Source organism: Dasypus novemcinctus, chromosome 21 (genome assembly GCF_030445035.2).
Source record: "Dasypus novemcinctus isolate mDasNov1 chromosome 21, mDasNov1.1.hap2, whole genome shotgun sequence".
Taxonomy (NCBI): Eukaryota; Metazoa; Chordata; class Mammalia; order Cingulata; family Dasypodidae; genus Dasypus; species Dasypus novemcinctus.
In genome coordinates this window covers 67,072,259-67,087,707 of record NC_080693.1, presented here as the reverse complement: position 1 = coordinate 67,087,707, position 15,449 = coordinate 67,072,259, and the positions used below count along the sequence as shown (strand labels likewise).

The window sequence follows — 15,449 nt, the reverse complement described above, 5'->3', positions numbered from 1 at the left end:
CACCTTTCCATCACCTGCAAAATAAAGCACATTTGGATCAAAGAAAAAGTTACATGGAAATTCAAATGAGTATAGGAAGAGCATAATTTCATAAATGTATACTTCTAAAAATTTGCCTTTTTGATTTGTAGTCCTAGATTTTCCATTCCTACATATGTCTTCATGTTTTTGTCTTAACCTGGTGGTCTATCCATTCTTCTACACTGAAAGAGATATCCCTTTCTTACCACTCTGAGTTCTCCCTTTCCATCTCTCTACTGCTTGTTAAGTCAGCCTCCTTTTCCTCTTTGCCTTGCTGAAACTTTATTTACCACAGGGTAATGATACTCCTAACAGCAGGGCTCAGGTTTGACGATAATCTTATCCTCTCAAACTATAAACCCAAGTGTCAAAGGCATAATTTCTTTAAAATTATAGGTTGATCTTTTTCCTTCTAAATTTTTATGAAATCGGATGGGTTCATTTTTATGATGTAATCACATTCAAGTCCATACTAGCATAGAGATATATTACATAGTAGTGTAGAAAATACCTACTGGTAATTGGCAACAATTTCAGCAGCTCCCAGAGTTCCCTACTTGTGAGCTCTATCCCCATGCTTCCCAGAACTTTTTGTAGGTCCTTGGCTTCAACTTTTTCTCCTTGAAAAAATGGGAATAGTGGCAGGTGAGAATTGCCTACTGACTCCAGATGATGAAAAATATATAAACTTGTACAGAATTATCTAGTTTTCAAATGAAGAGCCCAGGAAATGTACATATTTCTTTAATGCTAAATATAGTACCTAGTTAGTGCTCTTAATGACTACAGAGAGTTAACCTAGATAGGAGGTCCAATGATGTAAATTTTGACAGGGAGCTAACTAATTTAAATCATATTATGATCAGATAAAACCTTTGATACTCTTTGGCTTTGTCTGAATTATGGTATTGATCTCATTAACCACATTATTTGGATCCCTGTCAAAGTTTTATCTTAACATTTAATTGGATGCTGCACATGCTAAATAACTATTTTGCATGAATGTACAGATGTGTTGCCTATTTAAAGTGAAATGAATCTTAAAATAAAACAGATTTAAGAGAATAAGAACTTATACAGATAAAGCAACATTTCTGCTAAAACAAATAATTCAGTATAATCGTTATATCGTTAGATTGAAATGATCATTTAAAAAGTAGAGGTTAATAAGTCAATGATAGAATAAGAAAACATAGTCTTAAATATGTGAGTGTGAAGTTTTTGCATTTTAATTATACTCCTTCTCATAAAACATCTTGCTCACCTGTGAATTTCTTTACTTCTTCTAGCAGTTTATGAAAATCAGTCATCCCAGAAGCTGAAAAATAAGCCACAGTTCAGACAGACACCATTGTGCATTGATTTGGAAAGGTTGCTAAGTAGAACAAAGGAATTACTTTCTCTTTATTATTTGTTGTTGAATTATATCTTAATGACATATACAGATGAGCATGAAACAGAAAAGGACTCCTTAATAATGTTAACTATTAATTTTATTATTCACTTTATTTCTTTTCTTAACTTTTTAAATTGCAGTTTATCATTTGTACAAGAACTTAAATAAACAATAAGTGTATAGTAAAATTGTGAACTTACAAAACAGACATGCATATCATCATACAGGGCTCCCATATATCACCTCACCACTAATGTTGTGAAACAATTGTTAAAAATTATGAAAGAGCATTGACAAAATATTACTACTACCTATAGTCAATATCTTACATTTAGTGGGTTTTTTCCCCAACCCACCTGTTTATTAATAACCTGTATTAGTATTAATGCTTGTTACAGTTCATGAGAGAACAATCTTATATTTATTCTGTTAACCACAGTCCATCTTCTACCACAGGAGTCACTGCGTTATACAGTCCCATGCTTTGTACAATCCATTCAGAGTATACACTCAGTGGCTCTTATTTTCTTCACAGAGTTGTGCTGTAATGAAAACTTTCTAAAACTGACTCTCTCATTTCTTTTAAGATCTCTGTCTCTATACATCATAGTTCATCTCCCTCTCAGACTTGTTCTCTTTACACTATCTTAACAATACCAGTTCCTGGAACAAGATTAAAAAACTTTAGTTTGTAAGCTTATGCTTAACTATTACCCCATTTAACACTTTACCATATTGATATACTCCTGTTAGCCTAATCTATTGTATTTTTTGTAGCAGATATGCTCATTATATTCTCAAATATTGTGAATGCCTTTAAATGAAAAGAACATGTTTATTTATTCTGTAGCCCATTCAGACATTTTAACCTAGCAACTAGCATCAGGCTTTTGCAAATAGCAGGATTAAGCACTTTTAAAATTAAATGGTGGGGGAGTTCCAGGAAGATGGTGTTGGAGTAGTTCAGGCAGGTGTATCTCTCTTACAAAACAGGGAAGAAAGGACAGAAGTTGTTTGAGGGAACTGCTTTGGGAATCTGCAGACAAGGAGAGTGCTGCATGCATTGTCTAGGAGGGACTGGGGACAGAGAGAGGAAAACCATGAGTTACTAGCCCCTGAGGCTGGGAATGCCATCCATCCCCCACCCTTGAGGAGAACATCCTTGGTAAAACCTGTGGCTTGAGTGCCCAACAGAGAGGGGAAAGGACATATTCCTTCCTGGGAAGAGGGAGGATGCAGTGGAGGGCTGAGTGTGGGTTCTCAGCGAGTTTAAACAGCATAGCCTGGCTTTGAATCACAGGCTCAGAAAATCCAGTGGAAATCAGTGGAAAAATCAGTGGAAACTGAATGAGCCATCTCCTTGGAAAGTTTTGCTGAAGAGCTCCATCTGTTGACAGCCAGGAAAGTGAAGGAAGACAGGCTTGTCTGTCGTTCCTTTTCCAGGTCTTGCTGGTCTGATCTGTGCCCCATTAGTGGGTCCTTGGCCCTGTTTTGATAACTTAAAAAGGGCAATCTTAAAGTTTTAGGAAAAAGTGAACCAAAAAAAAAAAATGAAAGAACTGTGAAACAAAACCACTAGGGTAGAGAGAGAAATTGACCAACATAGCAAAATCACCAATGTAATCATATTCTTAGATATCAGCAAAAAATTACAAACCATACTAAAGAACAGGAAGATATGGCCCAGCCAGAGGAACAAACCAAGAATCCTGATGAGACACAGAATTTAAGACAACTAATCAATGATGTTCACACAAATATCCCAAATCAATTCAAGTAGTTGAAAGAAAATATGAACTAATGAGACAAAGGATACATAGACACTGTGTGAGCATAAAGAACAATTTGAAAGCACGCAAAGAAAAGCAGCAGAACCTATGGGAATGAAATACACAATGGATGAGATTAAAAATACATTTGGATTGCCTGAGGACAGACTAAATGAATTGGAGGACAGAACATCTGAACTTGGAAAGACAGAAGAATTGAAGGAGAAAGGAATGAAAAAAATTTGAATAGGGTCTCAGGGAATTGAATGACAGCATGAAATGTACAAATGAATGAATTAAAGATGTCCCAGAGGGAGAAGAGAATGGAAAAGGGGCAGAAAGAATATTTGAGAAAATAATGACCTAAAACTCCCCAAACCTTATGGAAGACATGACTATCAATATTCAAGAAGGACAATGCACCCCAAACAGAATAAATTCAAGTAGACCTACTTAGAGATACCTACTATTCAGAATGTCAAATGCTAGAGGTAAAGAGAGGCTTCTGAAAGCAGAAAGAGCAAAGCAATATATCACTTACAAGGGAACTCAATAAGAGTAAGTGCTACACTCTCAACAGAAACCATGGAGGTGAGAAGGCAGTGGTATGATATATTTAAGGTACTGAAGGAGAAAAACTGTCAGCCAAGAATTCTTTATCTAGTAAAACTGTCCTTCAAAAGTGAGGGTGAGGGAAGCTGACTTGGTCCAGTGGACAGGGTGTCCGTCTACCACATGGGAGGTCCAGGGTTCAAACTCCAGGCCTCCTTGACCCATGTGGAGCTGGCCCACATGCAGTGCTGATGTGTGCAAGGAGTGCCCTGCCATGCAGGGGTGTCCCCCACGTAGGGGAGTCCCACGCGCAAGGAGTGCGCCCCATAAGGAGAGCTGCCCAGCGCGAAAGAAAGTTTAGCCTGCCCAAGAATGGCGCCGCACACATGGAGAGCTGACACAACAAGATGATGCCACAAAAAGATTCCCATGCTGCTGACAACAACAGAAGTGGACAAAGAAGAACATGCAGCAAATGGACACAGAGAACAGACAACTGGGTGGGGGGGGAGGGTAGAGAAATAAAAAAAAAGCGAGGGTGAGTTTAATGCTTACAGACAAATAAGAACTGAGAGTTTGTCACCAAGAGACTGGATTCAAACACATGCTAAAGGGTGTACTGCAGCCTGAAAGGAAAATACAAAGGTGAGAGGCTTGGAGAGGAGTGTAGAAATAAAGATTGTTAGAAAGGGCACCTAAAAGTGTTAAAAGACAGACAATAGTAAGATATGACAATGGAAAGCCAAGGGATAAAACAGACAAAGTAAGTAAGAGCAACTAGAAAAAATACAGTAGTAACATTGTATGATAATGGATTGAACTCCCCAATCAAGAAACACAGACTGACAGAATGGGTAAAAAAATATATGAGCTATCTATTTGTCTACTAGAGACTGATCTTAGATGCAAGACACAATCAGGCTGAAAATGTCAGTTTGGAAAAGATACTCCATACAAATAATAATTAAAATGACCTGCAGTTGTGATACTAATATTGGACAAAATATATTTTAAATACAAAACTGTTACATATTAATGAAAAGGACAATTTACCAAGAAGAAATAACAATCATAAATATTTATGCACCTAACTTAGGTGCCCCAAAATACATGAGGCACAGACTGGCAAAACTGAAGGGAGAAATAGACATCCCAATAATAATAGTTGGAGACTTTAATATACCACTCTCAGCATTGGATAGAATATCTGGACAGAGGATAAATAAAGAAACAGAGAGCTTGAATAATATGGTGAATGAACTAAACTTAAGAAATATTTTTAGAAATTTTCCTTGAAAACAACAGGATATATATTCTCCTCAAGCACTCATGGATCTTTCTCCAAAACAGATCATATGTTGGGTCATAACTCAGATCTCAATAAATTGAAATTATAAAAAGCATTTTCTCTGATTATAATGGAATGAAGCTGGAAATGAGTAATAGGGAGAAAAAGGGAAAGTTCACAAATATATGGAGATTAAAGATACAATCTTAAACAATCAGTAGGCCAAAGAATAAATTGCAAGGGAGTTCGTTAAATATCTTGAGAGGAATGAAAGCAAAAACACAACATATCAAAACTTATAGGATACAGCAAAGGCAGTGATGAGAAGAAAATTTATAGCCCTCAATACTTACATTAAGAAAGAGCCAAAATAAAAAACTAAACTGAACACTTGGAGGAGCTAGAAAATGAACAGCAAACCAATCCCAAAGCAAGCAGAAGGAAAGAGTAAGCAGAGTAGAGCAGAAATAAGTGAAATGGAGAAAAAAAATAGAGAGAATCAGAAACTAAATCAGAAAAAAAATAGAGAGAACAGAACTAAAAGTTGGTTCTTCAAGAGCAACAAAATAGAAAACCCTTAGCTAGACTTACAAAGAAAAAAAGAGAGATGATGGAAATAAATAAAATCAGAGATGAGAAAGGGAATATTACCACTGACCCAGCAGAAATATAAGATCATAAGAGATTTCTATGAACAACTGTATGCCAATAATCTAGGCAATGATGATGAAATGGACAAATTCCTAGAAATAAATGAACAATCCACACAGACCCTAGGGAAATAAAAGACCTCAACAAACCGATCACAAGCAAAGAAATTGAAACATTCAACAAAAACCTCCCCAAAATGAATAACCCAGGACCAGATAGCTTCATTGGTGAATTCTACCAATCACTTAAAGCAGATCTAATACCAATCTTGCTCAAACTCTTCCAAAATTTCAACAGGAAGGGAACTCTACCAAACTCATGCTATGAAGCCAATATCACCCTAATACCGAAGCCAAATAAAGATATTATAAAAAAAGAAAATACAGACCAATTTCTCTTATGAATATAGATGCAAAAATCCTCAACAAAATACTTGCAAATTGAATCCAACAGCACATTAAAAGAATTAAACACCATGGTCAAGTGGGTTTTATACAGGGTATGTAAGGGTGGTTCAACACCAGAAAATCAATCAGTGTAATACACTACATTGAGAAATTGAAAAAAATCACATAATCATCTTAATTGATGCAGAAAAAGTATTTGACAAAAATAAATTTTTTTCTTGAAAAAAGCATTCCAAAAGATAGGAATAGAAGGAAACTTTCTCAATATGATAAATTATTGATGTGAAAAACTAACAGCTAACATTGTACTCAATGGTGAAAGACTGAAAGTTTCCCCACTGAAATTGGAACAAGACAAGGATGCCCACTGTCTCCAATTTTGTTCAATATTATGCTGGAAGTTCTCGCTAGAGCAATTAGGCAAGAAAAAGAAATAAAAAACACCCAAATAGGAAAGGAAGAAGTAAAACTTTTGCTATTCACTGATGATATGATCCTATACCTAGAAAATCCTGAGAAATTTACAAGAAAGATACTAGAATTTGGTGACTTCAGCAAAATGGCAGGCTACAAGATTAATATGCAACAATAATAGCATTTCTATAGACTACTAATGAACAAATGGAGGAGGAAGTCAGAAAAAATTCCATTTACAATAACAACTAAAAGAATCAAATATTTATGAATAAACTTAACCAAGAATATAAAGGACCTCTACTCAGAAAACTACAGAACATTGCTAAAAGAAACTTAAGAAGACCTTAATAAATGGAAGGACATTCCGTGTCCATGGACTGGAAGACAAAATATCCTTAAGATGTCAATTTTATCTAAACTTATTTACAGATTCAATGCAATCCCAATAAACATTTCAATAGCCTTTTTTTACAGAATTGGAAAAGCCAATTATTATATTTATCTGGAAGGGTAAGGGCCTTTGAATAGCCAAAAATACCTTTAAAAAGATGAACAAAGTTGGAGAACTCTCACTTTCAGATTTTGAAGCATATTACTGAGCTACAGTGGAAAAACAGCATGATACTGGCATAAAGACACACAGATTAACCAATGGAGTTGAATTGCATTCAGAAATGGGCTTTCACAGCTATGCTAAAGTGATTTTTAACAAGGCTGTCAAACCTACCCTGCTGGGTCAGAACAGTCTCTTCAACAAATGGTGCTGCGAGAATTGTATATCCATAGCTATAAGAAAGAAAGATGACCCCTATATCACACCTTACACAAAAATTAACTCAAAGTGCATCAAGGGCTTAAATATAAAAACTAGAACCATAAAACTCCTAGAAGAAAATGTAAGGAAACATCTTCAAGATCTTGTGGTAGGTGGTAGTTTTTTTTTTCTTTAATTTTTTAATTTTTAGGAACGGGGCTTGGGGAATTAACTGGGAACCTCTTACGCAGGAAGCCTCCACTCAACCACTGAGCCATGTCGACTTTACTGAGTTAGTGTTATCATTAGTTTTGCTTGTTGTTTGTTTGTTTCTTCAGGAGGCACCAGGAACTGAACCCAGGACCTCCCATGTGGGAGGCAGGCACTCAACCGCTTGAGCCACATCCACTCCCTTCTGGTGGTGGTTTCTTTTTTGATTGATTGATTTATTTTTATTTATTTCTCTCCCCTTCCCTCCCCCCCAGTTGTATGCTCTCCGTGTCCATTTGCTGTGCTCTTCTGTGACCACTTCCATCCTTACAAGCGGCACTGGGAATTTGTGTTTCTTTTTGTTGCATCATCTTGTTGTGTCAGCTCTCCGTGTGTATGGCACCATTCTTGGGCAGGCTGCACTTTCTTTCGCGCTGGGCGGCTCTCCTTACAGAGTGCACTCCTTGCGCGTGGGGCTCCCCTACTCAGGGGACACCCCTGCGTGGCAGGGCACTCCTTGCATGCATCAGCACTGTGCATGGGCCAGCTCCACACAGGCCAAGGAGGCCCTGGGTTTGAACCTTGGACCTCCCATGTGGTAGGCAGATGCCCTATCCATTGGGCCAAGTCCGCTTCCCTGGTGGTGGTTCCTTAAACCTTACACCCAAAGCACTAGCAATGAAAAAAAAAAAATAAATGGGACCTCCTCAAAATTGAATATTTTTGTGCTTTAAATGATTGTTAAAAAGGTGAAAAGACAGTTAACTCAATGGAAGAAAATTTTCAGAAACCACATATCTGATTTCCATGTTATATAAAGAGATTTCACAACTCAGCAATAAAAAGACAAACAACCCAATTAAAAAATGGGCAAAAGACTTGAATAGACATTTTTTTCCAAAGAGGAAATACAAATAGCCAAAAAGTACATGAAAACATGTTCAACATCACTAGCTAGTAGGGAAATGCAGAACAAAACTTCAATGAGATACCATTTCATACCATACAGAATGGCCATTTTTAAACAAAAGCAATCCTAGAAGTGCTGGAGAGCATGTGGAGAGATAGGAGCACTCCTTCACTGTTGGTGGGAATGTAAAATGGTGCAGGTTCTGTGGAAGATAGTTTGGAGGTTCCTCAGGAAGTTAAATGTAGAACTGCCATATGATTGGCAATCCCACGACTAGGAAAGTATTTAGAAGAGCCGAAAGCAAGGACACAAACAGATATTTGCACACCGATGTTCATAGTGCCTTTATTCACAATTGCCAAAAGATGGAAGCATACCAAGTGTCCATCAACTGATGAATGGATAAACAAAATTGGTATTTGCATACAATGGAATATTATTCAGCCATATGAAGGAATGAAGTTTTCATACAAAATACAACATGGATGAAACTTGAAGACATCATGTTAAGTGAAATTAGCCAGACAGAAAAGGACAAATATTGTATGATTTCATTGATATGAAATAATTAGAATAAGCAAACTCATAGTCAGAATCTAGAAAATAGGTTATGAGGGGACAGGATGGGCATAGAGAATAGAAAGTTCAGGCTTAAAATGTATAATGGAAATGTTTTGATAATTGATGGTGGTGATGGTAGCACAACATTGTGGATGTAACCAACAGCACTAAAATATATATCTGAATATGGTTAAAAGTGGAAATTTTAGGTTGTATATATGGTAACAGAATAAAAATTTTTAAAAATCCATGGAACTGCACTACACAAATAGGCAACCCTAAGGTAAACCATGGATTATAGTTAATAGTATAATTATAAATCTGTGCTTTCATCAATTGTAATAAATGTTACACAGCAATTCATGTTGTTAATAATAGAGTGGTATATTGGAATTCTATATTTTATGTATGATTGTTCTGTGAACCCACAACTTCTCTGATAAAGGAAAATAACATCTGAACACACATTATTGTAGGAAGAGGGAAAATACAGTTAAAATGTTCTTAGTTTCTTATATCATCCAAGAGGAGGGTAAAGGTATTGATTAATTTAGGCTTTTGACAAATTAAGTTGTAAGCAAATTGTAATTACTAAGGCAAACAGTTAAAAACCAGAAGCAGTGTATATTATGGCTTAATTAATAGAGAGGAAAAATGGAAGGATAAAAAGTTGACACAAAAGAAGTTAAGAAAGCAGAGAAAAAAGAAACATCAAGCAGGTAGGACAAATAGAATGTACAAAATAATAGATTTATTCCCAAGTATATTGGCAATTACATTAAATGTAAAGGGACTGAGGGTTCCAGTTCAAGATAGATACTTGACCTAGATTTAAAAAAAATCTAACTTCATTCTATTTAGAAAGTATATATAAAATCATAGGAATAGAAAGCTTGAAAGTAAAAGAATAGAAAAGGATATGCTAAACAAACATTAGCCAAAAGAAAGCTGGTATAATGATTTCAATTAAGAAAAATTGACTTTAAGGCAAAACACATTATTAGATATAAACAAGTTACTTGACAAAAATTAGATTCACCAGAAAGATAAAAAATGAAAAAAAATTAAGGACTTATGTAACCTTATATAACCTCAAAATATATAAAGCAAACTATGACTCAATTATTAGGAGAATTAGACAAAACTACAAGAGTTTTTAACACACCCCTCTTGAAAATTGAAGGAATAAGCAGACAAAAATAACCAGTAAGGGTTATTTGAACAAGACAAATAGCAAACTTGACTTAATGGATATAAAAAGAACACCAAACTCAACAACTGCAGAAAACACATATTTTTAAAGTACAGAGAATATTAAAAAACCAAAAACTTTCTGACCATACACTAAATTACAAGCAAGTCTCAATAAATTTTAAAATACGTCATGTTTTCTGAAGATGCTACAAATAAAGCAAGAAATTAGTTAAAATAAATAATTGAAAATATAAATTAAAATAGATTTTTAGGAAAACCTTCTATGTTTTGAAATTAATAAATACCTTTCAAAATAAAAAAGGAATCATAATGGAGATTATAAAATATTTCGAATTGAATGATAATAGAATATATCATATTGTGGGATATAAAAAGCAGAATTTAGAAGCATATTTTAAAATGTGTGTATTAGAAAAGAATATTAAGTCCAAAAATTAGTGAGCAAAATCTTCATCTCAATAAGCAGGACAAGAACAGAAAAAAGATAGAGGCAGGAAATAATAAAAATAAGAAAAGAAAAAAAATAAACTTTCAATTGAAAGCATCTGTTAAGCCAAATTAGTTCGTTGAAAAAACTAATAAAATTCATAACCAGCTGGTAAGATTGATAAAAAAGGAGAGAAGGCATAAATAACCAGTATCAAATGAAAAAGAGAATATCACAATTGATCTTTAAGACATTAATTCAATAATAAATCATGAAAAATTTTATACCAATACTTTTGAAAATTTGTATAAAAGAAAAATTCTGGGACAATATAATTTTCTAAAATTGGCATCAGAAAAAAGAGAAAACCTGAATAATCCTGTAGCTATTAAAGAACTTAAATTTGTAGTAAAATATTTTCTCTCAAAGAAGTTTAAGCCTAGATAGCTTCACTAATGAATTACACTAAATATTCAAGAAAGATATAATTCCAATTTTTAACAAACTCTTCCAGAGAATTGAGAGAACACTCTTCAATCTGCTTTTTGAGGCTAGCATAACCTTAATAACAAAGTCCAACAAGGAACATACAGGAAAGGAAAATTACAGGCTAATCATACTCATGAATGCAAATGCAAAAGATCTAGACAAAATATTAGCAAATCAAATCCAGCAATTAATAAACCTCAAATTAGGTTTATTTTAGAACATAAGGTGGATTTAACATTGGAAAATCAATACAACCCCTGCATTAACAGATTAAAGGAGAAAAAATAACATGATCATCTCAATGTATGTAATAAAATAATTTTTAAAAATTTGATTTCCATTCATAATAAAAGTTCTTAGCAAACTACTTGCAGAAACTTCTTCAGACTCATAAAGGGTATGTATAAAGACATATGGCAATACAATAATAGTGAAATATTATAAGTTGTTCCTTTGAAAATGAATAGATCAAGGATTTCCATTATCCCACTATTTCTATTTGATGTTCTAGTCAGTGTAGTAAAGAAGAAAAAAGAAATACAAGGCATAAGAATTTAAAGGGAAGAAACAAAGCATTTACTATTTGAGGTGATATGATTACTTAAGGAGAAAATCCAAAAGAAACTACAAATTAATTTTGAGAATTAATATGAGAGGTTAACAAGATAGCTATATATGTACCTGCAAGAAATAGAAAATGAATCAGGAGGCAAGGTCATCTAGTAAGCATGTGTGAAAGGTACAGGGAAGTAAGTAAGCTAGGGGCCTCCAGGAGAGGTGGAAGTTTGGACTAAGCATTGAAGGAAACTAAAAGGGAGGTGTCTAAAAGATTTCTGGAAAGGTAGCCCAGTAGCAAAAAGCTTCCCGCTGAAAATAAGGAGCATGAATTTGGAGGGCACTTCTCTGAAAGTTTACATGGCTTTCTTCAGCAAGGCTCAGCAACAGAAGAGGAGATTTAAATGGCTGGTTTGAGCAAAGTTTCTACAGAGCAGAGAAGTAAAGACAGAGAAGTAAAGTTAGAAGAGAGTTAAGATATTGGGAAAAAATGGAGAGATAAGGGATTAGTATTTGTGATGAATATAAGGGGCATATTTTTGGGAATGAGAATAAGAGAACTGTGGGGCAGATGTAGCTCAAGTGGTTGAGCACCTGCTTCACACATATGAGGTCTTGGGTTCCATCCCTGGTATCTCCTGAAAACAAAACAGACATATAAGAAAACCAACTCTCATTGGGGAGCAGATGTAGCTCAGTGGTTGAGCACCTGCTTCTGAGGTTCTGGGTTCAATCTCTGTTACCTCCTTAAAAATATATATCTATATATATCTATATATACCTATATATCTCTCTATATATTGGTGCTTAAAGTCTCTAATGTAGAGAAGGGATGAGAACAGGAAGGAATGATATTAATACAAGCCAGTAACAAAACATAGGGGGAAGGAAACAGGGAGTTTGTGAATCACAGAGGTACTGAAGGACAGGTGACATGAGCTTTAAAAGATATTTAAAAGATGTCGTCAATCTGAAATTAGCAACCTCTTCTCTGTGGATAATAAACTGCTCCCTTCAATGACTTTCAAGAAAAGATAATACCTATTAATTCACCCTAGCATATATATTTTGTATCCTGAGATTAACGAAAATGTAATAAATCAAAATATGCACTTATTTTAGCACTGTTTTTCCCTAAGATTTAAAAAGTAATGTTAGATCTAGCTCCAGTAATTCTCATACATAAGCCTATATAAGTCTGAATTTCCCTAAAGAATCTAAAAATATCTGTGATGCTCACCATCAACTGGTAGGTTTTGTGACAAATCTTTACGTTTCTTATCTGGAAATTTGATTTCCATGTTTTTCAGAATATTTCCCAAGCTACTAACATCAATCTTCCCACCTAAGGAAACAATCAGAAACACAAGGAAAATTTATATGGCCTCTGTGAATGAGAAAATCTTAATTAATCCCCATGTACCATGATTATCAGCAAAAAATATCAATGAACCAGCATGTTCCAAAGTGCAAAAAAAAAGAGGACAAAATTGAATTAGAATTGTAACCTCTTCCTTTAAGCTTGGTCTTGAAGACAATCCTGCAAAGCACAAACACATTCTCCAGTGAATTACAGTGGTGGAGACAACAAATTGAAAACTTCTCTCTTGTAGGTAGGGCCTAAATGCTTACTTTAATTCTTTCAGTTACTGAATGACTGTCAATTCTTTACTTCACTTTTTCTATGTAGACCAAAGTTAAAATCTACTTTCAACTAAATTTGGCAAAATTCAAACTTACTGGAGCAAAATGGAAGACTATGTGGAAAACATAGTTATATTTAAAAACAACAAAATAAATATAGAATCAATAAATATGAGAGGCGGTAAGATTCTCAAAAGAATAACTAGATAATACAAATGTGAGGCAGGAGAATCTTATTTATCTGCCTTCTCATCATGCTTTTTACTCACCTTTGAAAGACTTCACACCATCTAGTAATCTACTTTGATATATATTTTCATCATCTGTAAGAAAAGTACAAAGTCATATAACGGATAAAATGATAGAAAAATTTAGAGACAGTACAAAGGTATCATTTCCCAAAGATAGTTTTAAATTATTTGCCTTAGAAATAACTTCGATTTTGTTCTCCAAGAGAACTATGCAACGGAATGTTGTATCTAATTGAATGCAAGGCCAATAATTAGTGGCAAATAACTATAATGAAACATGAACATGTTTCACTTTTCTCCTCCGACCTCCCCTACTCTCCTATTTCTCTGACTCTCACATTTTTTCTTATGTCTCTCAGATTAACTTTTAGTTTTGAGGGTGGAACCAAACATAATAATAGAAACTTTATATCCAATGGAACGATTCAAGAAAATAGAGTTGCTGACTCCCAAAGAAAGAACCTAATTATATTTCCCCAAGGAAGAACAAGGTCATGTGAAAATTTCTTACAGTTGTTCCTTTTTAAAAATTAGGGTATCTAATAGATATAATTTTTCAAAATTGTTTTAAATACACAGGGCAAACTTTCCTCAAAAGCTCTGCTAGTATTTGAAATGCTTACCATCAACATGCAGAGTTTTTGCAAGTTCCAAGCATTCTTTGGATGTGAATTCTACCCCAGTGTTGTCCAGAACATTTTTCAGATCTTTGATATTAACTTTTTCTCCTTTGAGACACAGAAATAACAAGTATAGTTGACAGTATTAAGGACTATCTAAGTATTAAAAATATGAAGGAAAATTGTCCATGTTTGTACATTACTATCCCCAACTGGTAGATATAAAACAAAGGCAAAGTAAGTCTTGCCCAGTGGAGGAAAGAATTAGAATTTGTTCTCCTGGCTTTGGAAAAGGGGTACTTTGATAATGCTTGGGATAAAACAGCATATTCTCAGTGAATTGGGGATTTAGGTAATTGACTAATAAATTAGAATATTGTAAAAGTTGACCTAATAGCACTCTCTCTTCCCCCCAAATTATTAGATTATTGGACCATTATCATAACCTTTACTATGAATATTATCATGGTGATCTAGATCAGGGGTTGGCAAACTTTTTCTGTAAGGGGCCAGGTAGTAAAAAGTTTAATGTATGAAAACTGTACATTCTTCGATGCAGCTACTCAATTCTGCTGTTGCAGTGCTAGAGCATGCATTAACAATACATAGGGAAACGGACTTGGCCCAGTGGTTAGGGCGTCAGTCTACCATATGGGAGGTCCGTGGTTCAAACCACGGGCCTCCTTGACCCGTGTGGAGCTGGCCCATGTGCAGTGATGATGCGCGCAAGGAGTGCCGCGCCACGCAGGGGTGTACCCCGTGCAGGGGAGCCCCACGCACAAGGAGTGCGCCCCGTAAGGAGAGCCGCCCAGCAGGAAAGAAAGCGCAGCCTGTCCAGGAATGGCGCCGCCCACACTTCCCGTGCCGCTGACAACAGAAGCAGACAAAGAAACAAGACGCAGCAAATAGACGCAAAGAACAGACAACGGGGGGGGGGGGGGCGGAATTAAATAAATAAATCTTAAAAAAAACCAAAACATAAATGAACATGGCTGTGTTCCAATTAAACTGTATTTATAAAAACAGGCAGTGGGCTGGATTTGGCCTATGGGCAGTAATTTACTGATCTCTGACACAGACTTTGACTTTTCCAGTGAGGAAGGTCTAAAGTATATCACTATTGGCAAATACTATAGAAAACATAGGATATGCTACTAAGAAATGAAAAAAAAATTAATCCAGGTAATCCAAAATCTGACTTTGGCCACTTTAGACACAAACACTTGTAACAATGCTCTTGTAACCATCATCTGGGTGAAGAAATACAACACTGACCCCACTCAAGAGGTCTTATTCATGCTCCATCCCAATC

The 15,449-nt window shown here is 35.1% G+C and overlaps 1 long non-coding RNA gene across 1 annotated transcript; it reads right to left on the bottom strand.

The window, feature by feature from the left end:
* Positions 1–572: 572 nt before the first annotated feature.
* LOC131274871 (uncharacterized) lies at positions 573–12,943 on the bottom strand. The gene is made up of 3 exons (XR_009182191.2): positions 12,863–12,943; positions 1,286–1,339; positions 573–641 (listed from the first exon to the last, which is right to left on the bottom strand). It is a non-coding gene; the product is annotated as an uncharacterized lncRNA (long non-coding RNA).
* Between the last annotated feature and the right edge of the window lie 2,506 nt (positions 12,944–15,449).